This window comes from Patagioenas fasciata, chromosome 1 (assembly GCF_037038585.1).
Source record: "Patagioenas fasciata isolate bPatFas1 chromosome 1, bPatFas1.hap1, whole genome shotgun sequence".
In the NCBI taxonomy this organism is placed as follows: Eukaryota; Metazoa; Chordata; class Aves; order Columbiformes; family Columbidae; genus Patagioenas; species Patagioenas fasciata.
In genome coordinates this window covers 89,739,204-89,763,789 of record NC_092520.1, presented here as the reverse complement: position 1 = coordinate 89,763,789, position 24,586 = coordinate 89,739,204, and the positions used below count along the sequence as shown (strand labels likewise).

The following is a 24,586-nucleotide window of genomic DNA, read 5'->3' as shown; positions in this document are numbered from 1 at the left end:
TATGTTGATGTTAGCGTTTACTTAAAACTTTAACTATCTTTCTCCAAATAAGTTTCTATTTTCTTCAGTCCTTTTTTCTTACAATCTGTCCTGTCCAATCTTTCTCACCCACTTGTTTTCTTAACCTTACTGCTTCACAGATCCTAACTTTATATGAACAGTACTAACCATAAAATAGAAACCTTGCTACATGTCTGTTAAGATGCCTGTAGCCCTGGCTAGTAACACAGATGAAATTGTAGTCTCAAATTGAAAACAAAAGAACATGGCCAAATTTTGTCTGCTTCCAATTTTTCCTTGGAAAAAAACTAATCCTGAGCTGAGGTTCCCTGTTGTGAGGGAATTAGAAGGGTTCTGCAGATGCACTGAAGTTGGTTGATCCATACATAAGTGTATGAGACTTGCAATGGTTTTGAAAACAAAGTTATCTAGAGTGTGGCAGGAACGGTTTGAAAACAAGGGTCTGAACAGTAGCCTCATCTCAAAAGATCTATAGGTCCAATATTTAAATGTGATTTAATTTAGAGCAAGATGGAAGGTTCATGATGCAGCTCAGTTAGATGGAAAACTTCATCTGCTCCCCCCGAGGAATTATTAACGAAGAAATAAAAGTCTAAGGTTATGGTACCCACTAGTGTCATTATTTAAATTGGAGATGAGGCATAAAAGTACAAAAAATGGAACTGTCCTTTCACAGATTGAAGAGAATAACATTTATTGTGGCTGAAATAATCCTAGGAAAGATGAAAACCTGGGTAGCATCTTGTCTACAGGACCTTTCTTCTTTACACACACTGTGATTTTTCAAAACACTTCTGTCCCTTAAATTTAGCACATGACTAGTTCTCCCATTGGTTGTCATCATATCCTTATATGCCTGAATACTTTCAAAGCAAGGTCAAGTCTGTCTCCACCCCTATGCATTAACTTTTCAAATTTCGCATTCTCATGTCCATTTAGTCTATATTCAGAAAATATTCTGTTTATTTCACAGAAAATATCCTGTATTTTCAAATGCTAAAGAGACCAGAGCTCCTTTAAAATTCATCTCAACCCAGACTATGGCTGCACATTTAGTGATTTCTTCATACATTTAATGTAGGTTAATGTGAATCCTATGAAGCCAGCCTGCTCGATGTATCCAGTGCTCTCAAGCCTTGCCAAAGCCACTGCACTCAGTCTCATTTATATCAATACAGACTGAGGAATGCTCTAGCTTATAAATTGGTTCAATCAGAAATACAACTCTTGACAAGTGCTAAATGTGTCTTACATCTAACAGCATTTGTCAAATGTCTTTTCACATTAAGTTCAATTAGGATCTTATAAGAAGTTCCCTTGGACATGTTAGCTGTTTTCATCTTGCACCATCAGTAAATAGTATAATAGTCTTTTAATTGATCCCTGGTGAATTGCAAATGTGGAAAATTGCTAATTTCTTGACTAGGTTCTCCCAGGGACATGAGCTCTTGTATAAATTTAAAGCTATCTGATGAACATCATATTTTAAGCATACCATTGGTTTCTGTGCTTCTGTTCTACTTGGCCCAAAGGAGGAAAGAAATGTACTGAAGAGGGCAGGGATTTTTGTTCTGCATTTGTGCAAGGAAGAGGTTAAAATACTGAGCAACTGCAGGATCTAGGAATATGCAGAAATCAATCAGGCATTATAGGTTGTGACTGTGTTGCTCATTTTCCTGTAGCTGCCTGTCATTCCCGTCATCTTTCTCACACAGCTCTGGACCACCCTGATGCTGCCCACAGAGCTCTGGCTGTGCCTGGCTCTCTGACCCACTTACCCACAAGGGAGACTCCACTGTTGCATGGCATGGCATGGCGCAATTCATTGAGGGGCACACTCATTCCTATCACGGGTGTTGGGCCAAAAAGGACGTGACACTCCTGACAACTTCCAGCTATGTCTTCTCAGGTAACATGCCACCTTCTGGCTATTTGCCACCCCCATTGATATTGTGGGGACAGGGAAAGAAGCAATGAAGGGGCAATCCAAACTGCTTAGCAGCAGCAAAAATCCCTTTTCCTCCAAGGCATCCTACAAGGGCACTGAAGGGTGAGGTAGAAGGAGCAGGAAGAAGAGAGAAAAGAACAGCCTATGGTGCCAGCCCTGTATTTCCACCTTTTCTCTTGTATTACTATGAATGAAACAGCTGTTCTTCCTTTGGCCGCATGCTCCCCTATTTGTACTTCTCCCACCCAGCACAGCTGTAGCAGATGCTATTAATACTAGCTATCTCATCTACCGCTTACAGTGGGTCCACTGTGATACACAAAGCTTGTTTATTTAGAAATTGTTTGATAGCATCTCTTTTAAAGTCGGTTAGGGACCATTCACACCATGTTTAAACTTTGTGAGACATTAAGTTTCACATGCTTCCTGAAAAATTCTGGCACCTAGCCTGTGTTTCAGGAAAGAGTTAACCAGGGATACACAAAGTGAAAGAGCACACATAATGCTGTCCCCACCTCTCCTTTTGCAATGACAAAGCACAGACTTCAATAAGGGAAAACCTCAGAAAGTTGTTCAAAACCAGCTCTTTCATAACATATCGGTACCTTACATATTATATTCTACAAGTCTCACAGTGCAATCACCCACTCTCTTAACAGTTTTTATACCAAAGTGAGGTTGTAAAAGGTAAATTTGGATTCCCTCCAGCTTTTTCTTCTACCATTATTCGATCTCTTCTTCAGTCTTTGCTAAGCTGCTGGAATGTGCCCTAAAATGTCACTAGTAGGACTTCCATACTGTATACAGAAAAACTGAATGGAGTAGAGTTTGTAACACACTGCCACTCACAGACATTTGCAAAGTTATGAGACTCAGTTTAGAAGCTGTAAACTGTTACAGGACTGCAAATTCTTATTCCATTAACATTGTGCCACACTTAAATGGGGGGAAAAAAACACCCAATCCTTGACTTTCTAGATCGGCTACCTGGATTTCTCTCTTTATGAAGATTCAATCATGGATAACCATGATTCTTCTACAGCTACTACTTCTACCCATGACATCTAAAACCCCAGGTGAAAATCCAGCTCCTTGGGTTTTTTTACTTGAACTGTAGATTCCTGAATGAGATTAGGGATTTTTACTTTCATGTGTTAGTATTTCTCATGAAAATAGACAGTCAAAATTGTAATTCAGTAGAGACTAAGCTATTACTAATGACTTTCAGATTATTTTCCCTTACTAAACAATGTTCTCTCTTGGAGACATCATAATCAGTCTTTCAGAAGACACAGGAAAGCCAAGCTCTAGCAGAGCAAACAGAGAGGAAACTTTGACTCCAAAAGAGAATAAATCATTCCCTATAGGTCCTCGGGCCGGTATGTCAGGGGGCTGTGCCAAGAATATAACCATTTTATGCCTGTGTTGATATCTCCACAGATACCTACTAGGGTGTGCAGCAAAACCACACCTGCCTTTTTTGCAATTTGTAGTCAAAACAAGAGCTGAGTAAGAAGCACTCTTTCACCTCCTTGCACATTTTTGTATGCTAAAGGCCTGCCCAGCACTTCCCAGGTTGCATGCGTATATTATTATCCATCATTTGGATCTCTTTCAGTTGAGCTGCATCAATTTTCTATTAGAAGTAGTTCTCCCTCATGGCTCAGTCTTCTTTCTTAGGCTGAAGACCAGAATGGAGGATGATATCTGCACATCCATAAATATGAATATTTTACAAAAAATAAATCTCATCATAATTCAATCTGGGTTTTTATACTTTTCTGTTCCTATGCTTTCCCACTCTGTACATGGAAATAACATATTTCTCTAGTGCAAAATGTGAACTTAAAGATTAGTACACTTTCATTTTTTGCACAAGTTCCAACCTGGAACAACAAAAACTTGGTACTACCTAAAAGGCAGCATGTTCAAGCTACATTTTCCATAACCAAGGAGCAAGTTGGTGAGGGTGAAGTGAGGCCTCTGTGCAAGTTGTGCATGCTATACAATTTCAGCTGAGAGAGAGAGCTGGTGTGGTGCATTTATGAGAACAAAGACAAAACCAAAAACAATTCACCAGTTTGAGATAAAATTCAGCAACAACTGAATAGGCACCAGATACTGTAGGTTTTAAATTAGCAGTAGTCTCCAAAAATCCTGTTTGCTATTTGACTACTATTGCTCTTTATGGTTCTACACAGTTAATATTACATCTGAAGGCAGAGTAAGTTACTAAGGAGGAAAGTTGTAAGTTATGGCCAGGAGAAACTGTTCCCTTTAAAATGTGGCGGGGGGAGAAAGTATTTGGTTTGTATATTTTTCAAGCAGTAGGTTTTACAGATTCACAAGAATCAATCTGCTGAAAAGTGTAGTTGCTTGTAAATGAAATAATACTATCCATTGAAGCTCAAGTCCACCACTCAAAAGGGCTTGCCCACAGGACTTCTTATTCATTGGTACTGCAGTCTGCTCTGTAGTACCATCTGTTCTATTTGAAAAGCAACTTGAAATTGAGGGTTAGCTCTGCTTTTCCTACAAAAAAGAAAAACCACCCAAGAGAGAATGAGTCAGTACACCATTTCACAGCTGATGATTGATACAAGGATGATGAACACTGCATAAGTGCACAGATGGTGATGCTTCTGAAAATCTCGGTCGTTCAGTGTATATTTTACTTCTTCACTTATCTCCATTTTTGGTTGCCCAATTTAAAAAGCTGTAGAGTAACCTGAAATCATTTATGACTAAGGGCACAGCTACTTATACTGAGACAGGCAGCTCTGAGTACTGAGCTGGGTGGCAGAAACTAACTTATGTATGGAGAGGGATACATCTTAACTTCATAAAATCTTGCCCTTAAGGCCAGATCTCTAGAGTCTGGCTGCTTAAAGTGGTTGGATTCACTCTTGAAAATGCTTATGTGAGTTAGACAACTTTCAACACCTTTCTTCATCCATTAATACGTAATATCCTGTGATGAAGAAATTATCATCAAAAGCAGCAATATAATAATTAATCAAGAAATCCTCTGACTGAAGGGAAACAGAATTCTGTAGGCTGGTACTAGGAACTGTGAAAGCAAACGCTTTACATTTGCTCAGGAAACATCAGGAACCTTCTTAGAGGAGCCCTGCAAGACAAAGGTGAAAGAAGGCAAGAGGTATTTATCCCCGTTTTAGGACGAAGAAAACAATAGATACACTAATAACAACTTTTAAAAGACATCAAGGATGTATAAAACTAGCCTTTTTCAGCCAAATCTGACATTAAACATGTTAAATTTTCTACATAAAGATGTATTTATTAAGAGCTAGGTAGTGATTCGGGGCAGAGTAAAGAATAGCTTTTGGAATATAGTTGTTGCATTACTATGGAAGTAAAAAATCAAGGGTCTTAGGGGATGGGGCACTCCTTCTTCTTCTTCTTCTTCTTCTTCTTCTTATTCTTATTCTTATTCTTATTCTTATTCTTTCTTCTTGTCCAGGGGCTTCTTTAAAGAAAAACAGAAAAAAAAAAAGAAGAAGAACTCATAAGTCTTTTTATAGGACAGGAAAAAACATAAGGCTGAACAAGTTGGCCTGTCTAGACATAGCCATAGGGGACACTCAAGCCTTACCTTTCCTTCAGGAAGAAGGGAGAGAGAATGTGTATGTGTGCAGAATCATGATAGTTACTCTCAGTCAGGTAATGTCAAAAGCAAATTACACAAACTAAGAGTCCATCTGGAGAGGACCAATCATAGAGCTAGAACACCAAAATGCATATTCATAGCTGACCTTAAAGGAAGCTCTTGCTCCCACTGATTGCACCCCACCTCCTCTCACAAAATCCTTCTCACTCTCATGCCAGCAAATGGGGTCTGGGGGTTCTAAGCTGATACAACAAGGTAACATCTGAACAGTCCCTCGATTCATCCCAAGCATTTCAGCATAGTATCCAGCTGTGGCGAACACCAGGTAAGTCAAGGTTTCTGACTGACAAAGGATGCTGGCTACGGCATGGAGGGGGCTTCTTCAAATGAATCGACATTAGTTTGGCAGGAAGAATTTAAACTGACCACATTTAAACTTTCATTTTCATTATCAACAGGGAAATGCATATCATTTACAGTCATTCTATACTAGCTGCATAATAAAACCACCCTGGGGGGTAGATGTTTGAAACTTGGCTGTGATGTTAATCAGTATTTACCCTTGCTAAAATATAAGTGCATTCTCAAGAGGTTTTGTAGGCCCCATTTAAGTGACTGTGCATGCTACTAGACATGAGAGGCATGTTGTTAGTGGAGATGTCTTTGAGAATTTCTCCAGCATTTTTTTTTAAATCTGTCTCTGCTGGGTTTATGCCTAGAAAACATTATATAACTCTACCAAGAAAATCAGCAGGGCTTGGACAAAATAATATTCACCAGGTAGCAGCCCTCCTATTACAAGTAAGTTTCTTTGAAACACTTTTCAAAATGGGTATTACCTGTTTCAGTGAGTCGTTGGCCTTCTGTACTAGACCAAACAACAAAGTTAAATTTGTGCTTGTTGTCCTGGATTTTTCAGTCAAAATGTTCACCCATTGTGTGTTTGTATGTGCATATATACTTATAATAAAGGATTTTTGAGAGGATAGTAGCTCTGGAAGTAAATGAAGATATGGAATGATTCAAAAATATTATGACATCATTAAAGATTTACATCTAATGTAGTAAAGACAGGTGGCACAGTTTTGTTTGTGAGTTATCCAAAGTGGTTATGTTTGAATTCATTGCTGCAGCAACAAAGTATTTTGTGCTAACTAAATTACTACTGCTGACATTATAAGCTTAACTATGGAATAATAAAATGAGAAGAATATCACTTATTATGTAATCCTGTACCATAATATTTAGAGCTATCCGAGTGTATTTCAGTACAGTGTTACCATTGTGGGAGAAACCGAAACTGTCAAAAACTGAGCAAATCTAACTCTTCCTGAAACTAAGAGATGTGAGTCATTACTCTGCTGCATACTGCACCAAAAGTAGTGAAACCACTTTATGAAAAAGTAATGAAAGGGGAAGGGGAGTTGCGTGAATTTCATTTTCAGGCAGCCTGCACAGGATTTAGGAAACTGTAGCCAGGAGCAAAGGTGTGGGTTTACTGCTGGTGAGCTTTTTAAATGGTTGGCTTTGCTGTCATCCGTGGTCGCCCAGAGAAGTGAGAATGAGAACGGTGCATCCAGGAACACCACTGCGGTACAGCCACATGGTCCAACTCACTGGGTGATGCTGTGTTGGCTAATGACACTTCCAGGCACGATGGCAGAGAACAGAAATATTTCTGTCTTGTTCAAATGAACAGTGGGTAATGAACGACACCTCCAGAAATGATGGCACTGTGTTGTGCAGTAATAAATAGTTCAGACCTGAGCAAATAGCTAGTGAATAATCTTCACTGGGAACATAACGTTAGAAGGAACGCTCACTCCTGTGACCTTTTTATTAAATTTGAAACGGTATCAGAAGTGCTCATACCACTCTCATCAGGGGCTTCTGTCAGTTCACTTGCAGCTGGGTTCACTGCCTAACTTCAGCTTTTGAGAAGCAGGCAGACAATCAAAGCCAGAGAGTATTTCATCCCATCATGAGGGTAACTCGGTTGAGTTACATTGGTATAAAACAAGCATCAGTGAGATAAGAATTTGGGTAAAAAATTCCGAGCGCAAGAATTCTGAGACTTGAAGCATAACAGTTGCTAAGACACACACAGCCTGGGCTGAGGACAGCAAAATAATATGCATCGCAGACAGACTTTTGGCTGCTTGTGTCACAGCACCAGGCAAGGACACATTTTATAGCAGCAAGAGGACAGCAGGAAATACAGCAGACTGAAGCAAGGTGACTGCAAGCGCTGTCACAGCCTATTTTGTAGGCATACAGTGAATAAGCCGTTGCATTGACTAAGAAATATAAAAGATAGATGACTCTGGGGCAACTGCTCTCAGACCTGTCCCCTGAAGTGAAAAAGAGAATGAATCCGTTATAGCACATCACCCCACATGCTCACCCAGCCAGCCATCACACACGAAAAGTGACACAAAGCTGCTTTTTTAATGCCTTTCTTAAGGTTCCTAGCTACTGCTTGTTGATGAGCTTGTGTAACTCTGCAAACTTGTGTTGTAAAATTTATAAAATCTTGCTTATATTTTAGGCCAGAACTGTTAATCTGCAAAATCCTGTAACAGAGTGAGGGAAGTAGACACTCCAATACTCTGCATGTAAGTTTTACATTACCATTTTGTGTACATATCAGGGCATGTTCAGTAGGATACTTCCAAGTCCTTTCTCTCTCCCACATGCATTCATGTAACAGGATGCTATTTTTTTAATATAAATTTTCCTTCCTTTAGAAGCCTTTTTTCTGAATGAAGGATATGATTCTCACCATGTTTACACTGCCAGAAAAAACACTTGGGACCTGTTGGAGAGAGGTCAGAGAAGGCCACCAAGATGACCAGAGGGTTGGAGCATCTCTCCTATGAGAAAATTATGATTGTTCAACCTGGAGAAGAGAAGGCTCCAGGGAGACCTTGTTGCAGGCTTTCAGTACTTAAAAGGAGCTTATAAGAAAGATGGGGACAGACTTTCAGCAGGGTCTCTTGTGTTAGGACAAGGGGGAATTGTTTTAGACTGAAGGAGGGGATGTAACAAGGTGGATGGATGATGGCAGAGCGGTGGATGTGGTCTACCTTGACTTCAGTAAAGCCTTTGACACAGTCCCTCACAGCATCCTCACAGCTAAATTGAGGAGGTGTGGTCTAGACAATAGAGTAGTGAGGTGGGTTGCAAACTGGCTTAAAGAGAGAAGCCAGAGAGTGGTGGTCAATGGTGCGGAGTCCAGTTGGAGGCCAGTATCTAGTGGAGTGCCTCAGGGGTCAGTACTGGGGCCAATATTATTCAATATATTCATTAATGATTTAGACGAGGGAATTGAGTGTACTATCGGCAAGTTTGCTGATGACACTAAGCTGGGAGGAGTGGCTGACACGCCGGAAGGCTGTGCTGCCATCCAGCGGGACCTGGACAGGCTGGAGAGTTGGGCGGGGGATTACCTGATGAAATTTAACAAGGGAAAGTGTAGAGTCCTGCATCTGGGCAGGAACAATCCCAAGTTCCAGTGTAGGTTGGGGCATGACCTATTAGAGAGCAGTGTAGGGGAAAGGGACCTGGGGGTCCTGGTGGACAACAGGATGACCATGAGCCAGAACTGTGCCCTTGTGGCCAGGAAGGCTAATGGCATCCTTGGGTGTATTACAAGGGGGGTGGTCAGTAGATCGAGAGAGGTCCTCCTTCCCCTCTACTCCGCCCTGGTGAGACCCCATCTGGAATATTGTGTCCAGTTCTGGGCCCCTCAGTTCAAGAAGGACAGGGAACTGCTGGAGAGGGTCCAGCGTAGGGCAACAAAGATGATTAAGGGAGTGGAGCATCTCCCTTATGAAGAAAGGCTGAGGGAGCTGGGGCTCTTTAGTTTGGAGGAGACTGAGGGGTGACCTTATTAATGTTTATAAATATATAAAGGGTGAGTGCCACGAGGATGGAGTCAGGCTCTTCTCAGTGGCAAACAATAATAGGACAAGGGGCAATGGGATCAAGTTGGAACACAAGAGGTTCCACTTAAATTTGAGAAAGAACTTCTTCTCAGTGAGGGTAACAGAGCACTGGAACAGGCTACCCAGGGAGGTTGTGGAGTCTCCTTCCCTGGAGACATTCAAAGCCTGCCTGGATACATTCCTGTGCGACCTCACCTAGGCGTTCCTGCTCCAGCAGGGGGATTGGACTAGATGATCTTTTGAGGTCCCTTCCAATCCCAAACATACTGTGATACTGTGTGATACTGTGATATTCAGGCTAGAGAGGAGGAAGAAGTGTTTTACAATGAGGGTGGTGAAACACTGACCCAGAGAGGTGGTGGATGCCCTGTCAAGGCCGGGCTGGATGGGGCTCTGAGCAACCTGATAAAGTTGAAGATGACCTGCTTATTGCAGGAGGGTTTAACTAGATGGCCTTTGAAGGTCCCTTCCAACCCAAACTATTCTATGACTTTATGGAGATGCTGTCTGTGCACAGGTCTATAAATACTGACACGCGTTCTTCATATATCTATCTCTTCAAGATTAAGTTGTGAAAAACTTGTCTTTTTATGGCACAACCTAGCCACGAAGACACCTTTCCATGGAGATGATTCTTCAAATAAGGAGCATCTGTTCCAGGTAGCACATTAAAGCTAAAATTATTTCTGTGGCAATCACATTTTCCCACAACATGGTTTATATTTACTTTGTTGTGTAGAGATTAAAACTGCTTCCCATGAGTATCATTCTACTGTCTTCCCAAATATACTGAACCTTTGTCAGGGATGACACAAGAATTAACTTCAGGTCATGAGGAGCCAGCCCACTTAGAAAGAACAGCTGGGCTGACTTGCTTTATAACATGTTTCAGATCCTACATGTGAGGCAGTCTGAAATACCAAACCACAGGCACAGCTTCAGCTTCCTTACTTCCCTTTTGGCACAGCTTTGTTTTAACTACACAGTAAAAAAAATGCTTCAGATTGGACTATATAAATTCTTGGCAAATCAAATGGTAAGGTTTTTACCAAGTGGCTGGCTGTGTTAACATGTCCACTGAATGCTATGCTGAGAAAGCAGGCTTTAAAAGTTGGGGAGAAAATAAAGGTACTTATCACACCAGAAGTGTGGAACTCAATGGTCTTTGAGTTATAGAAAGCTGAGATATTTTATTAAGTAATATATTTGAAGAAAGACATTTCTTCGATAAAAATTGCAATTTTCACAAAACAATATGTAACTCATACAAAATCCATCTATTTTTTAAGAGCACACGCAAGATAATCAATAGAAAAAATATCACCTCTCAAACATAACTTGGTAAAGGTTAGAACAAATAGGTTATTTAAATATTTGATGAATAAATTCTACTGCAGAAGGTTCTCTTTCCATTTTTCATTTTCTTTCCTCTCACCACCATCACAACCACTACTTTCTTCCATCCAAAGAAGAGAGGACAGTTCTGGTAATAAAATGCTTGAAGTGTTTCCACTATATATATTCTCTATATATTTCTCATACTTAACATCAGCCCTTTAATTGTAGTTTATTTTTATATCTTGTCATGTTTTGTTCTGTTTCGGTATCTTCCACAGCAACTTCTGTGTCTTCCCATCACAACTTCTTGTGATTAGAAAATGGGATCAGATAATACAATCTGGTTAGTACCCTGTATCCCAGAGATTAATTATGGTATTTCTCTTAAAATCTGAGTGTCTGTGCAGTCTCCTTACTCCTGAAGAGGACAGAAGCTCTTGAGAGATATTGTTTTACCATGCCTTAAATGTTAACCTGTAGTTAATAAGGTATTTCTATGAGACACCATGAAAATTAATCTCTTCAGTGGGACAGAACTGAAACCAGTTTTTAGTTGCAAAGTTACCAATGAATCAAGAAGAGTGAGAAAATACCATTGAGGAACCATTACCTTCAAGTCTTAGCCTTGCACAGAAAATATATTTCTTAAAATATATCTGCAAACTTTACTCCCTTGATAAAATTCATCAAACCTTTTCACACAAGCCTTTTTCATGCATTTATAGGTTGAGTGTTGTTTTGATTGCAACTTTTAGTGGGAGGAGACAAGGGGGAGAACAAATTTTCCTCAAAACTTTTCACAAAGTTTTTATTAATGTCACTATGTTTATTAAAATTTTTGTCTACATTTTTAACTAAAATTAAACAATATCTTGCAGAAACATCTGTGGTAATGGACTCAGTTCAAAACTAACAGAAAGTGCTTCAACATATTTTGTTAGCATCTCTAGTTTTGTGCACACTTCAAAAACTTGCATTGGCTCAAATTAAGCACTGGTACATTATCTGAGCTGTACATAATGCATGTGTTTCTTTTCCAAAAGGGTTTGGAGTTGGTTTTACGGTTTGGGATTATTGATAAAGGAATAGCACTTATTTTGGGCAACAGCTGGGGCTCAGCTATGTTGATAAGAAGTCTTTGTGTAAGGGCAATGTATGATTTATTTGGAGGCTGGGTGGTTTATTTCTTTTCATTTTTAACTGGTTCTTATCCAGATTCTTTAACAGTAAGACTTTATTCATTCTGAGTCCCAGAAAAGCATGGTTTTGTCCAAGATTCTTTTCTCTGTTGAGCAGCATGTAATGGCTGCTGGGGAATTCTAACACAGGATAAAAGTGGCTTGCACTACCTCTCTCTCCCTTATTCTTCCCAAGAAGAATTACTTTGCTTTGAAAGTACACTAATTATTCTGGAATAAAGTAATGTGTATTCTATGAATATAATTTCTAGTTTTGTGAGTTATATCTCATTAAAGTGGGTATTATGAATTCGCCTCAATCAACAGCTTGAAGGGTATTTTTATTTTCTCAATAAATATTAGTTCCTTATGACAGAGCAAAGCAGGTGCAAGAGTGAGGGAATTAGTTGGCCAGGTGAACTGCTGGTCCAGAGAGCAAGACGGAAGATTGTGCTTCTTTGCAAATGACTCTGGGTAGGGAAATCCTCTACAAAATCTTAACACCTTCTCAACTGGCAAGAATACTTAGTTAAGCACTGATGATAATGCAAAGCTGCCATATGGCATACTGAGTAGTTTGAGGAAAAGGAATCCTATTATCCTATTAAAAAAAAAAAAAGTTTGTGTTAAATCCCACTCCTCAAATTGTTGTCTGATTTCGGTGATGTGCTGGTATGTGTTTTCTACTATATCCCCTCCTCTAAAAGGAGCTATCAGTATGAAGTTGTGGAAGGGGTGTCACAAAACCTCTTCTAAGCACAGGTACAAATTATTTTTCTTTAGTACTTCATTTTCACAATTCCATGCCCTGAGGCTGATCTGAAAGATTGGAATAAACTTCATCAATGTCACAATATTTTTTACTGACAAAACTGTTAAGCTTAGAGAATACATATCCTACAGAACACCTGATATCCCAGAAGACTTCACAAATCCCATGCTTGGTCTGATGTGAGGCCAATGCTTTTGACTTCTAAATGCAAAACAATGACAAGTAGTATACACATCCTCTGAACCACATAATGGAATTACACAAAAATAAAAAATGAGTGTGTTACAGCAGAACTAAATGTAACGAGGGCTTAGATGGCCATAAGCAAAAAAATGCCAACTGTATTTTTTTGTTGGTATAACTAAACTTGTATTATTTTGAAATACATCAGAGGTTTTATATAAAGAAATCATGAGACATAGCATTTATAGGGCTGTAGGTCAAAGTTAGTTTTTAATTCAGAGTGTGATTTTTAGACATTGCCTGTTTGACTTTTCAAGAACTCATCATCCAGCTTTTGTGCCATGACAGTACTAAAAGATTTGGTGATGCCAGCACCACAAGATGGTGCTGATGGCTGGCTGTCTGGACACGTTATTTGGCTATGCTGGAGATCAGACATGAGGAGTTCTTATGCAGTCAGGCATGCAAACTATGCATACTCAAGAAGAGATCAGCCAGAGGCCTTTATTAGCTATGAGACCTTGACCACATGAGCACTGAGGAGAAATTGCCAGGCAGACTTTGGAAGCAGAACTATAACCCATAACTTGATGAGTCTAGAAGATCCTGAATATTGGCTCCAACTCAGGTAAGAAGCAGTAAGATATTAAAAGTTGTCTCCGTTGCCAGAGTCAGAAGACTCTTTAACTACTCCCATTTGGGGATGGATTTTGATCCTGTTGTGATTCTACTGACTCCCACATATTTGTTCCTTTCCACTCTCCCCAGCCCTCCACAAGCTAGATTAAAGGCTAGTATGATTGATACATGCAAGAGGTTGAATTCCTCAAGCACCAGATTGGGGTCAGAAGGAATTTCCATTAAAAGAAAACTGGAAATAACCTGAGGAAGGCTGGAGGAGGAGCTGAGGGGGAAGGAAGTGTGGGCTGAACAACAAAATATTTCTCCAGAGCATTTGGAATGGATAACTCTCATATTCAAGCTATAAGCAAGCCCCTCTGACATTGCAATTTGGATGACCTTATTCCAGCACAGTTTCTAAGGCACTCCAATATTCTTTCTTAAGACATGTAATGCAGCATGGAGGCCATAATTCCAGGTCTTATTTTGCTGAGGAAAGAAAAATTCGGGACCCAGAAATGTGCAAGAAAAATTATAACAGAAGGAACCTGTGTTTTATCCATTTCCACAGGAAGCAGAAAGCTCCAACCACTCCTTTTATTGGAGGGTGCAGAAAGGAAAGATTTGTTTTTCTTTATTTTTAGGTGATTGCTTTCATGGGTTTGTTTTTAATGGTTTTCTATGATGTTTCACAGCTAAGTAAATTGCAAATACCCCTCTAGCCATGTAAGTCTTGAGTAAAGATACAGCCTGTAATTACAATATTATTATATGGCACACTCATTTGAAAGAGTATAGAACAATCCCTTGAAATCTCACTCACTGCTTTAATTTCCTTCAGAGAACTGGTACCTTAGACAGGAGATGTATGTAGAGGGAGATACTGGACCATATGCTGAAATGACCTAAACTACCACAACTTTGTTTACTAATGAGTCTGCACTAGATGAGAGAACAGCCATCAAATATGACTAGAAGATTGTTAGCACTCTTCTCAATTCTCCGTATTCATTCTTACACCAGTTTCATGGCAAACTCTAGCTAAACATCTGAGGAGGGGATTTCTCAGTATCACGATCTAATGTGGTCATTGTGGTTTAGCATCTGGAAATGCAGGAGAACACAGCTGAAAATGTAGCCTACATGAGAACAAAGAGGCTCTGTTAAGGCTACTGAGTGAAAGAAAACTGTGAAGTTCTTGACATGGTTCACTTCAAATCATAACCACAAAACATTAACAATAGATTTTTTTTTTTTTTTTTTTTCCAGTGACTTTTCCATTGTCATTGGGGAATTTCAACCAGGGTGCTTTCTGGATACTCCAGGGACCAGGTTTTGTGGGGATGTCTATTCTATACTGTACAATACATGGCAAGTACTTCATATGAATGGCCTTTTGCATCTATAGCATGTGGAATCAGGGGTTAGAAACAAGTTAAAACTTGTTTGATATTATCTGTGTTATCGCTATCTGGTGTACAGTTAAGAAAGTACCTAAAATTATTCTGTTACCACCTGGCATTTTCTGGCAGAGTAAAATGTTGAATTTGGCCAATATAAGAACTGCACAGAGAGAGTTTAAACACATTCAGAGATTCAACTAATGCTGCAGAATTTGAAATGTCTTCAGTAGTATATATGCACCCCAAGTGGAAAAATGGGTGGAGGGGAAGAAAGAAATTTTGAAGAAATAGATTTGGAACTTCAAAGATGATCATTACTGGTTTTAATTTGTTTGCAGAAGGAATTTTAAGTAAACAGAAACACTGTAAAAGTAAGAATTGAAAAAGATGCAGTACATTAAAACCAAGCAGAATTTAACATTGCCTGTTTTCTCTCAAAAATGCAATAAATCTGTGATTGATGAAACCAAAAGCTCAACTTACAGATCAGATTAAGCAGTCAGTACAAATTTATTGCTTTTGGATTAAAAGTAATCACGCAACATTTGTAATCAAGAGAAGAAAAAGAAAATGTGGTATTTGTAACCAAGAAGGAGTCGAATTAATTTCTACATATGTTTATGAACCCTCAGTGACTCTAATCGTCCCTGACACACAGGTATCAGGTCACGGACTTTTTTTCCCCCCAGTATTTCTTCCCACACGCACACTTTTGTTTTTAAAATAAAAACTCCTTTCTGGCAAAGTTAGGACTGAAGAGAAAAAGCATAATGTTTCATTTTAAAGTCTGATAGGAAGCCAGTTTAGGGACATGGCTGCAGCACATTATGCTGTGAACTTGGAGACCTCAGCTGTGGAATAAATCAATCTGGATTCCTCAGCCCCCTACTCCACACAGGGGAAGGGTGGGACCCCATTGCTTCACTTTCAGCATCCCTGGCAAAGAGCTCCTGGAGCAGCCTTCCTCTTGGCTCTCGGGAAAAGGCCCTAGCAGTATCAGCCTTTAGAGAGGAGGAGCAGTGCTCATCAAAATGCGTAAGTTAAATAATCAAGTTAATGAGAAGCAGGGCTAACACAGACTGGGGAGACAATCACTGTCACAAACAGGTGATCAAGCTACAGATCTTACATACAAGGTGACACTGAGTCTCTCTTGGTGGAGAGAAGTTCTCAAGATTTACAGTCCTACATTTTGTTTTCATAAGTCAATAGTTGTGATATTTAAATGGTCTTTGCTTGAACTCTGTTAATAGGGAGATATGATGCGTAATAAATAGAGAACAGCGGTGAGTTTAGAGGTGGGAAATTTAAAGGTTTTTGTTTGTTTAGCTCAAAACAAAGGGGAGTGAACGAGGAAATAAGCTTATGTTAATATTGTATCAAGATTAACTTTTTTAATATTGTATCAAGATTAACTTTTTTCCACTGAGAGACTAGCAGACATAAACAAATTAATTCTGCCTGAAATGAAATTCAGCAGATGACTATTAGAGAGTTCAGATTTTCCCATTGGATTGCAACTTCTGTTATGGAAGTTGAGAACATAAATGCATAACTACTCTGGAATTCATGAATCTGATTTAACTCTGTGTGATTTATTAAGAGCTGGAAATTGAAACAATTCTGCTGATTGGCTTATTTTGATTGGAGGTGTGAAATTCCTTCCCTGGTTTTAAAAACTATTTGAAAAATGTAAGGTAGAAAAAGAATAGCTCAGACTTTGACATTGTCAGGAGAGAAGCCCATTCAACTGTGATGCTGTAAAATTAGGATACGCATCAAAAGCGCAAACCTTTTAAAAGCAGTTTAGAGTGTGAGAGAATTGCATGTCACTGTCGAGAGCTATGTGACCAGATTGCTGGAGCCTGAGACAAAACCTTTGTCTGAAATGCTTTCACTGAGGTGAATTACAGCTAGCTTGGAGAAAACTGATTTTTATTATTACTACTATTATTATTATTATTATTATTACTCTGTTTAAATTGAAGTATCTGGCTTCACAATGAATACTAAAAAATTTGAGAACCTCTCATTTCAAACAGAGAGCAACTTTTTAGTTTGACTTGGTTAATAAACTATGTAAAAACAATACTCCTAGGAAGGAATTAAGACCACCATATAGTACCATGAATGAGTATTTAAAGAAAAATTGAACCCCAATACTTGGCTATGAACTAGATTCTGTGACCCAAATTACAGGATTTGCTCGTGGACTGAACCTTAGCTTGATGATCAGCAGGTTCCTAGAAGCTGCCCTCTAAAAAAAAAAGATGGTCCTCTCTGTATCCCAGGACCTCAGCAGGCACTCGTGAAACAGCAAAAAACAGGAATTATGCTGAACTTATAAAGCAGAAAAGCTACTAAAAAGACCATAAGATAAAGCAACAGACATGTTTTCTCTTTTTTTTTTCTTTTATCAGCAAATATCACAGAAAATTTTCAACTGATTTACAGGAGTTCATTGACACAGGTCAGAACAGTTAAGATAAATATGGACTTCAGGAGTATTACAGAATCACAGAATGGTTGGAGTTGGAAGAGACCTCTGGAGATCATCCAGTCCAACTCAGCTGCTAAGGCAGGTTCACCCAGAGCAGATCACACAGGAATGTGTTCAGGTGGGTTTCGAATGTCTCCAGAGAAGGAGACTCCACAACCTCTCTGGGCAGCCTGTTCCAGTGCTCTGGCACCCTCAGAGTAAAGAAGTTTCTCTTCATATTGAGACAGAACTTTCCATGTTACAGTTTGTGCCTGTTGTCCCTTATCCTGTCATTGGGCACTACTGAAAAGAGCTCGGCCTGTTATAGTTTGTTGATTCCCTGGCCTCAAGTATTCTTGCCATTTGATGTGTCTTCCACTTGAAGATGGACAGTCCTTGGGTCTTGCAACTCCCAAAATATAGAACTGGATTCTGTTATTGAAGTAGCAATCTGGAGGGAAAAAAAAAAAAAAAAAGTAGCATTTATATACATATACTTCATATTAGATAAAGTAATCCAGATCAAAACAGGTGCAAGAAACTCAGCACATACATAATAGTTACACTAGGGTTACACTAGGTCTGCTGGCTTGAAAGTCAGGTGGAATATCTGACCTTTCACTTCCACATTTACATTTGTGCCAAGGTATTTGTATCAGCAGATATAAACAAAAAAAGAAACTTGTTTTTATTAATCTATTGATTACAGCAAAAAAAACCAGCATTTATTTGTATTAATGCACAGACACCATGCTGACAGCGCATGTTCTGCCATGTTAGGCCCTGAACAAACACTTACTGAAAGTCCACAAAAGATCTATGGAAATGTGAGGCTGGCTTTTCACCACGGTTCATTTTGGAGAATAAAGGGAAGGCTGAAGCCCTCTTCATTTGTGTGTGCTCTAACAATCAAATCCACTTAGGGAGATGTGCTGCTTCAAGTGCTTTGGTAAGGCTAGGACAGCTCAATTTGTTCATGTAGAGAAGCCCAAGCACAGTTCTGGATCCAGAGATTTATCTAGCTAAGGCTCAAAAATCCCAGGGCTGCTCACAGCAGCGAAGTTAAGGCTTTGCATAAGTGTTTTCAGGAACGGGGCCTGAACTATCTACCCAGCATCATGGAGGAAATAAGTAGCAGTGCTACGAATTCAACACAGATTTCCTGAACTTCCACTCAGCTCCTCAACCAGATAACTAATCCTCCTCCTTCAGATGCAAAACGTTACTTGAAAATAAACTCAGAATTTCAGGTCATCTACCATTATGTCAAGAATATTTTGAAAATTTGTTGAGTCAATTTTTTTTTTCATATGGACACTTTTACACTATTTTCTACCAACAGAAAGCTTCTTCAACCCTGCAGTTTCGTGGTTTCTGATCTAATGTAACAAGGGGTAACATTGCTTGAAACTCTTTCATTAGCAGCTAGACAGCAATGGCTTGCAACAATCAGTCTTCCTGAAGAACTTCATTCAAGCAAGTTAAAAAATATGCTGAATAAACAAAGGAAACATTTTGAAAGATAAAATATTTCAAATATTAGCAGTTATTGTGAAAAAATAAAAAGCCTTAGGAATAAAAAAAAAAATCCAGTTTGTCGTATCATAATTATATTATTGCCTTGGAACAATCTATGTATTTTCTTTCTGAGAATTTTTTCAAGCAGTTGGTTTTGAGCAATTTTCCTCGTATGAATAATCAGTCTTTTGAAGCATGACTCCAGTGTAAGGTCAAAGTTGTTTTTTATATTCTCCAAGCAGCTGAATTGTTCTCTGCTTATGTAATACAGATGTCAAGCTGCCTGAAATGCTTGTGCACTTTTGTGACTGCTAAGAAAAAGCAAGCACACTCTACAGCATTTTGTCGATTAGAAATTTATTTTCTCGTTTTAAATGAATTTGTAAGTCCCACTAAGCTCATGTTTGTGCAAAAACTGCCTTCATTAAAAAAAAAAAAAAAAAAAAAAGGAAAAGAAACAGTAATTACTAAGCTTTTAGCTAAGCTTTTTTCATCTAACTGTGCTCACAGTGGGGTGACAATGTTCCCAACTTTTAGTGAGAAAATTTCAGGCAATTTGGAGTCTTATATGAGATACATTTAAATCTGAACAGGCAATTGGAAGTTTGTTTTTCACCTTGAAAACATATAACATGTACAGGTAATTCTGATCTGAGAGGATTAACATTTGGTCCCACTGAGCCTGTGTAGGTTTCATATAATTGAGATTATGTAAGTTTTGTCTTTTAAAAGATATAATAATAGTAGTTACTATGACAAGATTAGGAGTAACAGGGATAGTGTAAAACATGTTTCAGCTGGGGTGGGTGGGAGAGGAGGATCAGATATATAGGCTATATGCACTGACTTTGTGTAAGTTTTGGAGTTTGCCTGTAATAGACTGAGACCAAATTTACAGCACAGCTTTGTACAGCCCATGTATGTTGGGACAATGCAATGTCTACATGACCAAAATGCTTAATCTAAGATAAAAATCGCGATTGTTAGGGGTCCAGAGCCAGCCTCTGGCAAATTGCCATATAATAGCAGTTAGACTGCTCCCAGTAACACAGGGCTATTCAGTATATCACATGGAATTACTGGCTCAGATTTCCACTAGTTCAAGGATCTTTGCAGAGCTGTCTGCCATTCTGCATAGATAATTCTATGTTTTGTAGTAAGGCAGCAAATATTTTCTTCCTTCTTCCCAAGTAGTGAAATTCTAGAAAAACAGCAATAAGTTTTCCAGAATCTCATAGAAGTCACTGGTTAGAGCTGGGAATAGAAAACTAGTTTGCTGATAGAGCCACAGAGCTTTCAGCTATAGAAAAAGGAAACAAAACAAAACTCCTTATATTTCATGACTAGGATATGTAGTGTGTTGTGTGAACCTCACATCCACATTAACAGCACCTTCACCTAATTTGATGGTAACAATTTGATCTAAATAATGTAATTGTAAAGTATACATTCTCAAGAGGTGACTCAAAAGTCACTTTTCACTAGAGATCTGTGCATTTACTCTCATCAACGATCACAGAAATTTGAGTTGCTTTGGTAATCTGTTTTATTCATCTTCACCTCATCTTTCTCTTAACATGAGTTTGACAGGAAACTAACAAATTGAATCAATAACTGCTGCTGCCAAATTTCTCAGTGTTATAATTTTAGTGGTTCCTGTCTTCTTTTTAGTTAATTTTCAGATCAAAATGTATCTTCAATGGTACACAAAATTTTCCTTTTAATTGAGAAGTAGTGCATCAGAAGAGTTTAATTTTTTCATAAAGAATCTTATTTAGAAATGTGTATACTCACAAAAGATATCTACATTCGGTAGCTGAATTGGAATTAAATCAGAATATCTGAACCATATGTCTCCATTTAGGACAAATGTTAGTCTTTTTAATTTTCTTTGAAGAACATTTTTTTGGAAAGCAGATTTCTTCATAAACTGAGCTATCATATCGAAAGTTTACACCTCTGACAGGAAAGCTGCATTTCTATAACAGCCTAAAATATGGCTCATTTCTTAGCAGATCATGTACAGAAGGCAGTATCTGTCCACTCTGGAAAGTCAAAAGAAATAAAATTTGCCAAAGCTGAATATAGCCTTCAGGCTGTAAAAGGAAACCAACTTCAGGAATAGAAAATTGACCCAGCAAGGGTAATGATGGGATCACAACTTGAGAAGACAGTGTTGTTGCTGAAAATAAATTAGAAAAATAAATTAGAGATGGAAGATTGGGACATACGGGTGTATATTCTGAAGAAATATCTAGAGAGAATGAGAAAGAATCAAAATGGAAATAAAAAAAGTAGGTATGACAGTAACACTGCCTTCACTGAGATCTTGAAATGAGATGTGCCCACATTTAGGAGCCTGCATTCTCTGTATGTCCAATACAAGGAACAGGTATTTGCCTAAAATTAGACCAAATACAGCCTGAAGTACCTCTAATAAAGGGTCTTTGGTAGAGTCTGGCTGTGTGAAAGAAACATTCTAAAAGCACATACAGGCTGATCGTGTGAAATGCTTAATGGTATTTGGTTACAATAACCCTTGCATCTACGGACGGAAACAGCAGAATAATAGACTAAATTATATTGGACAAGCAGGAAAGGACTGACAAAAACTAAGGCAATATAAATGAAAAAGAATATATGCTCAAGAGATTTAAAAGCAACAGAAATGACAGTTCAGGTGCTGATTTGAGAACTGTTGAGTTTAAGAAAGCCATTTGGCTGTATGAAGTGAGAAAGCAGGCTCTGATGTTTCCAGAAACAAGAACGGAGAGAGAAGAAAAATTTAGGAGAGTAAAACAGAGGATGATATTTGAGTCAAACTTCTCATTGAAAGAAGAAAATTGGGAGGGGAATGGAAACACAAAGAGAAGTGTGTTTTTCTCTTCAAAGCAAACAAAAAGTTAATACAATATAAGGGAATAAAAAAAGATACACTGAAGAAAGGCTAGAACTTTAAAGGGAACTTATGTTCCCATATTTATGAGATTGTATCATGAATATAATTTGAGCAGAGATATTTCCCACTACCCAAAATGTTAAATGATAGTTCTTCAAAATGTTTTCCAGTGATTTACATTTCCTATAATAGAAAATGTTATCCTTCATGAAAGCTCAGCTAGACTCAGTATTTTCCATCATGCCCCATTTTCTGCTAGGTCTATATTATAATTTAACAACATTCTTGATCTTCATTTTCCCATCAGTCCTGAAGAACTATACCAATTTTCCCTTCTGTGTTTTCATCAGTATGGAAAACACTCCATTCTCCTGTGTGAAGTCCAAACCCAGAATACTTGCCAAAAACTCAAAGTACAAAAGGGAGAGGAAAGGAATAGACCTGACTCTTCTGTGCTCTTCCCCCACTCAAATCAGAGACAATAGAGACACTTGTCCTTCCGAAGTCTTTCCCAAAATATCTCTGCATGTGACTGTCATGTATTCAGTTACTGCTCATTAATCCTGTTAAAGCATCATCTCATAAGCCCTAGTTCAAATGAATTCTACATTGACTGAAGTGTAAAGAGACATTCGTTTTGAGAAAGTCCTCTCTCCAGACAGTTTTAAGGAAACTAAAAACAGAACAGGAGATTAAATCTAACAATGACAGGCTCCCAGGAATTACAGTATGTGTGTTGCCTCACAAAACCAGTCCTGATGCTTCAACTACATTAATTCTGGCTTTCCTTGAGCACAACACATTGCAATCAGCATACATGTTCTTCAGGAAACTGCCACTCTTTATGCTGCGGCGGCTGCTCAGCCACTGTACATCAGCAGCTCAGACATTACTTTTTACTTTGGCACATATGGAAAATGTGTAGCACATAAAAACCCTTCTCTCAGCCCTAACAGGCTCCAGAATACTGCAAACAAGTGGTAAATTATTCCGACTGCTACAGTGGCTCCCTGACATAAGCATCGACATAAGTTTGTATCTCAGTTTTGGTCATGAAAGTAAAGCATCAGTTCCAAATTAAGTTCACTATACCATCAACAGACTTGCCTTTTGAGGGTCTTCAGTGGAAAACTCCGCTTGCTTTAGTTCAGGTGCCTGTCATAGGAGAACTGGCCTAAATTAATAAGTGGCCAATTCAAATGCAAACAAAACAAATCAAAACAAAATAAAAATATTACATGTCTTCATAAATTATCTAGCTGAACTATAGAATTCTTTGTGGATCTGAAGACTTTAAATGGATTCAGAGAGCAACTGAATAATAGAATAAAAAGCCACTGGAGGTCGTTAAGCAAAAGAAGTGCTAGGTGATCTCCCAGCTACAAATTGCCAGAGAATGAGAGTCCTGGGGAGGAAATACCCCTGTGCACCCATTCTATGTTCTTTCCTATGCATTGGTCAGAATAAAAGAAAGAATTTTGGACAAAGCTTTGCTATCATCTAGGATGGCAAATGTAAGAGAACTTCTCCAAATGGTGAGCATTTGCATGAGAGGAAAATGTTTAAATCAAGTAAATTGACCACTTTCCCATCCTCTACTACATTTTATAATTGGCTGATTTCACAAAATTCAGTTTTCTAATACAGTTCCTTTAAAGTAATAAGCAACTTTTTTGGTAACATTGAGAGACAACGAACTAAAAATCATATCGGATTCCTTGTTTCTAGGCTGGTATTTAAATGACCCTTTTTAGAGATACCAGTACCAAGCAGAACTGTGCCATCTGCTACTCTCTGACCAGCTTTCCTTTTCATTCTGTGGCCTGTTCACTTGCTCTTATTGCTGTCAAATGCCCATAAGCAAGCTGTCTAAGTGGGTGGAAGTGAGCACAAGAGGGTATGAAGTGACACAATCAGAGAGAAATGTAATATCAGCTCAGAAGAGAAGATGCCGGTAAAAAGAGAGTCTCGCACTCTAATTTTCTTTTCTCTCTTTTAGTCATAACCTCTACAGTCAAAGTTTGAAATGGGAATAAAAATCACCTCTGTTGGATATCCACTTCATTCCTAAATCAGCTCAACTATTTTATACATTATTCAGACAGCTAATTGCAGCCATTTCCAAGACTTAGCTAGGTTAGACACTTGTGGTTTTTGTATTTGATGAATTGTCTTTTTTACAGCTTTTACTTAGATTTTACATAGTATGCTGCAAAATAAAAATTAGTATCAGAAAGCATATTCCAGGAACTACAAATGGGATACAGCATGTATTAAGTTACAAGAACACTACTGTGAAGTCATAGGATTTCTATAAGTTGACATACATGAAGTGTATTTATCCTTTTGTATTCTAGGGAGTTAACATGATTAAGGTTTTTTTTTAATCTGACATGCCTTTTCATTATTGAATCTGCATTAAATCTTCCTAAATTCTCTTTATGCCTTTCCAAAAAATAATATGAGCCGTCTTTTTGTTGTCTGAAATGTATTGTCATTTTCTAAGTGGTTTTCAAGATTGCAATTCATTAACTAAGAAAGTTTTGGTTACAAATACAAATCTCAAGAAATGAATCCAAGTGAGTGCAGTAAGGGTCCACGTATGGCAAGTCCGTTTGAAATCTGAGATCTTTCTAACTGAATTTGTT

At 38.4% G+C, this 24,586-nt stretch overlaps 1 long non-coding RNA gene across 1 annotated transcript in view; it reads left to right on the top strand.

Annotated features, from left to right (window-relative positions):
- The window catches only part of LOC139828286 (uncharacterized), a 35,266-nt gene extending 20,040 nt beyond the window's left edge, over positions 1 to 15,226 (top strand). Inside the window, exons 2-3 of the long non-coding RNA XR_011739728.1 lie at positions 1,737 to 1,930; positions 14,909 to 15,226. This is a non-coding gene — a long non-coding RNA (uncharacterized lncRNA). The remainder of the gene's footprint in view (positions 1 to 1,736; positions 1,931 to 14,908) is intronic.
- Positions 15,227 to 24,586: the final 9,360 nt, after the last annotated feature.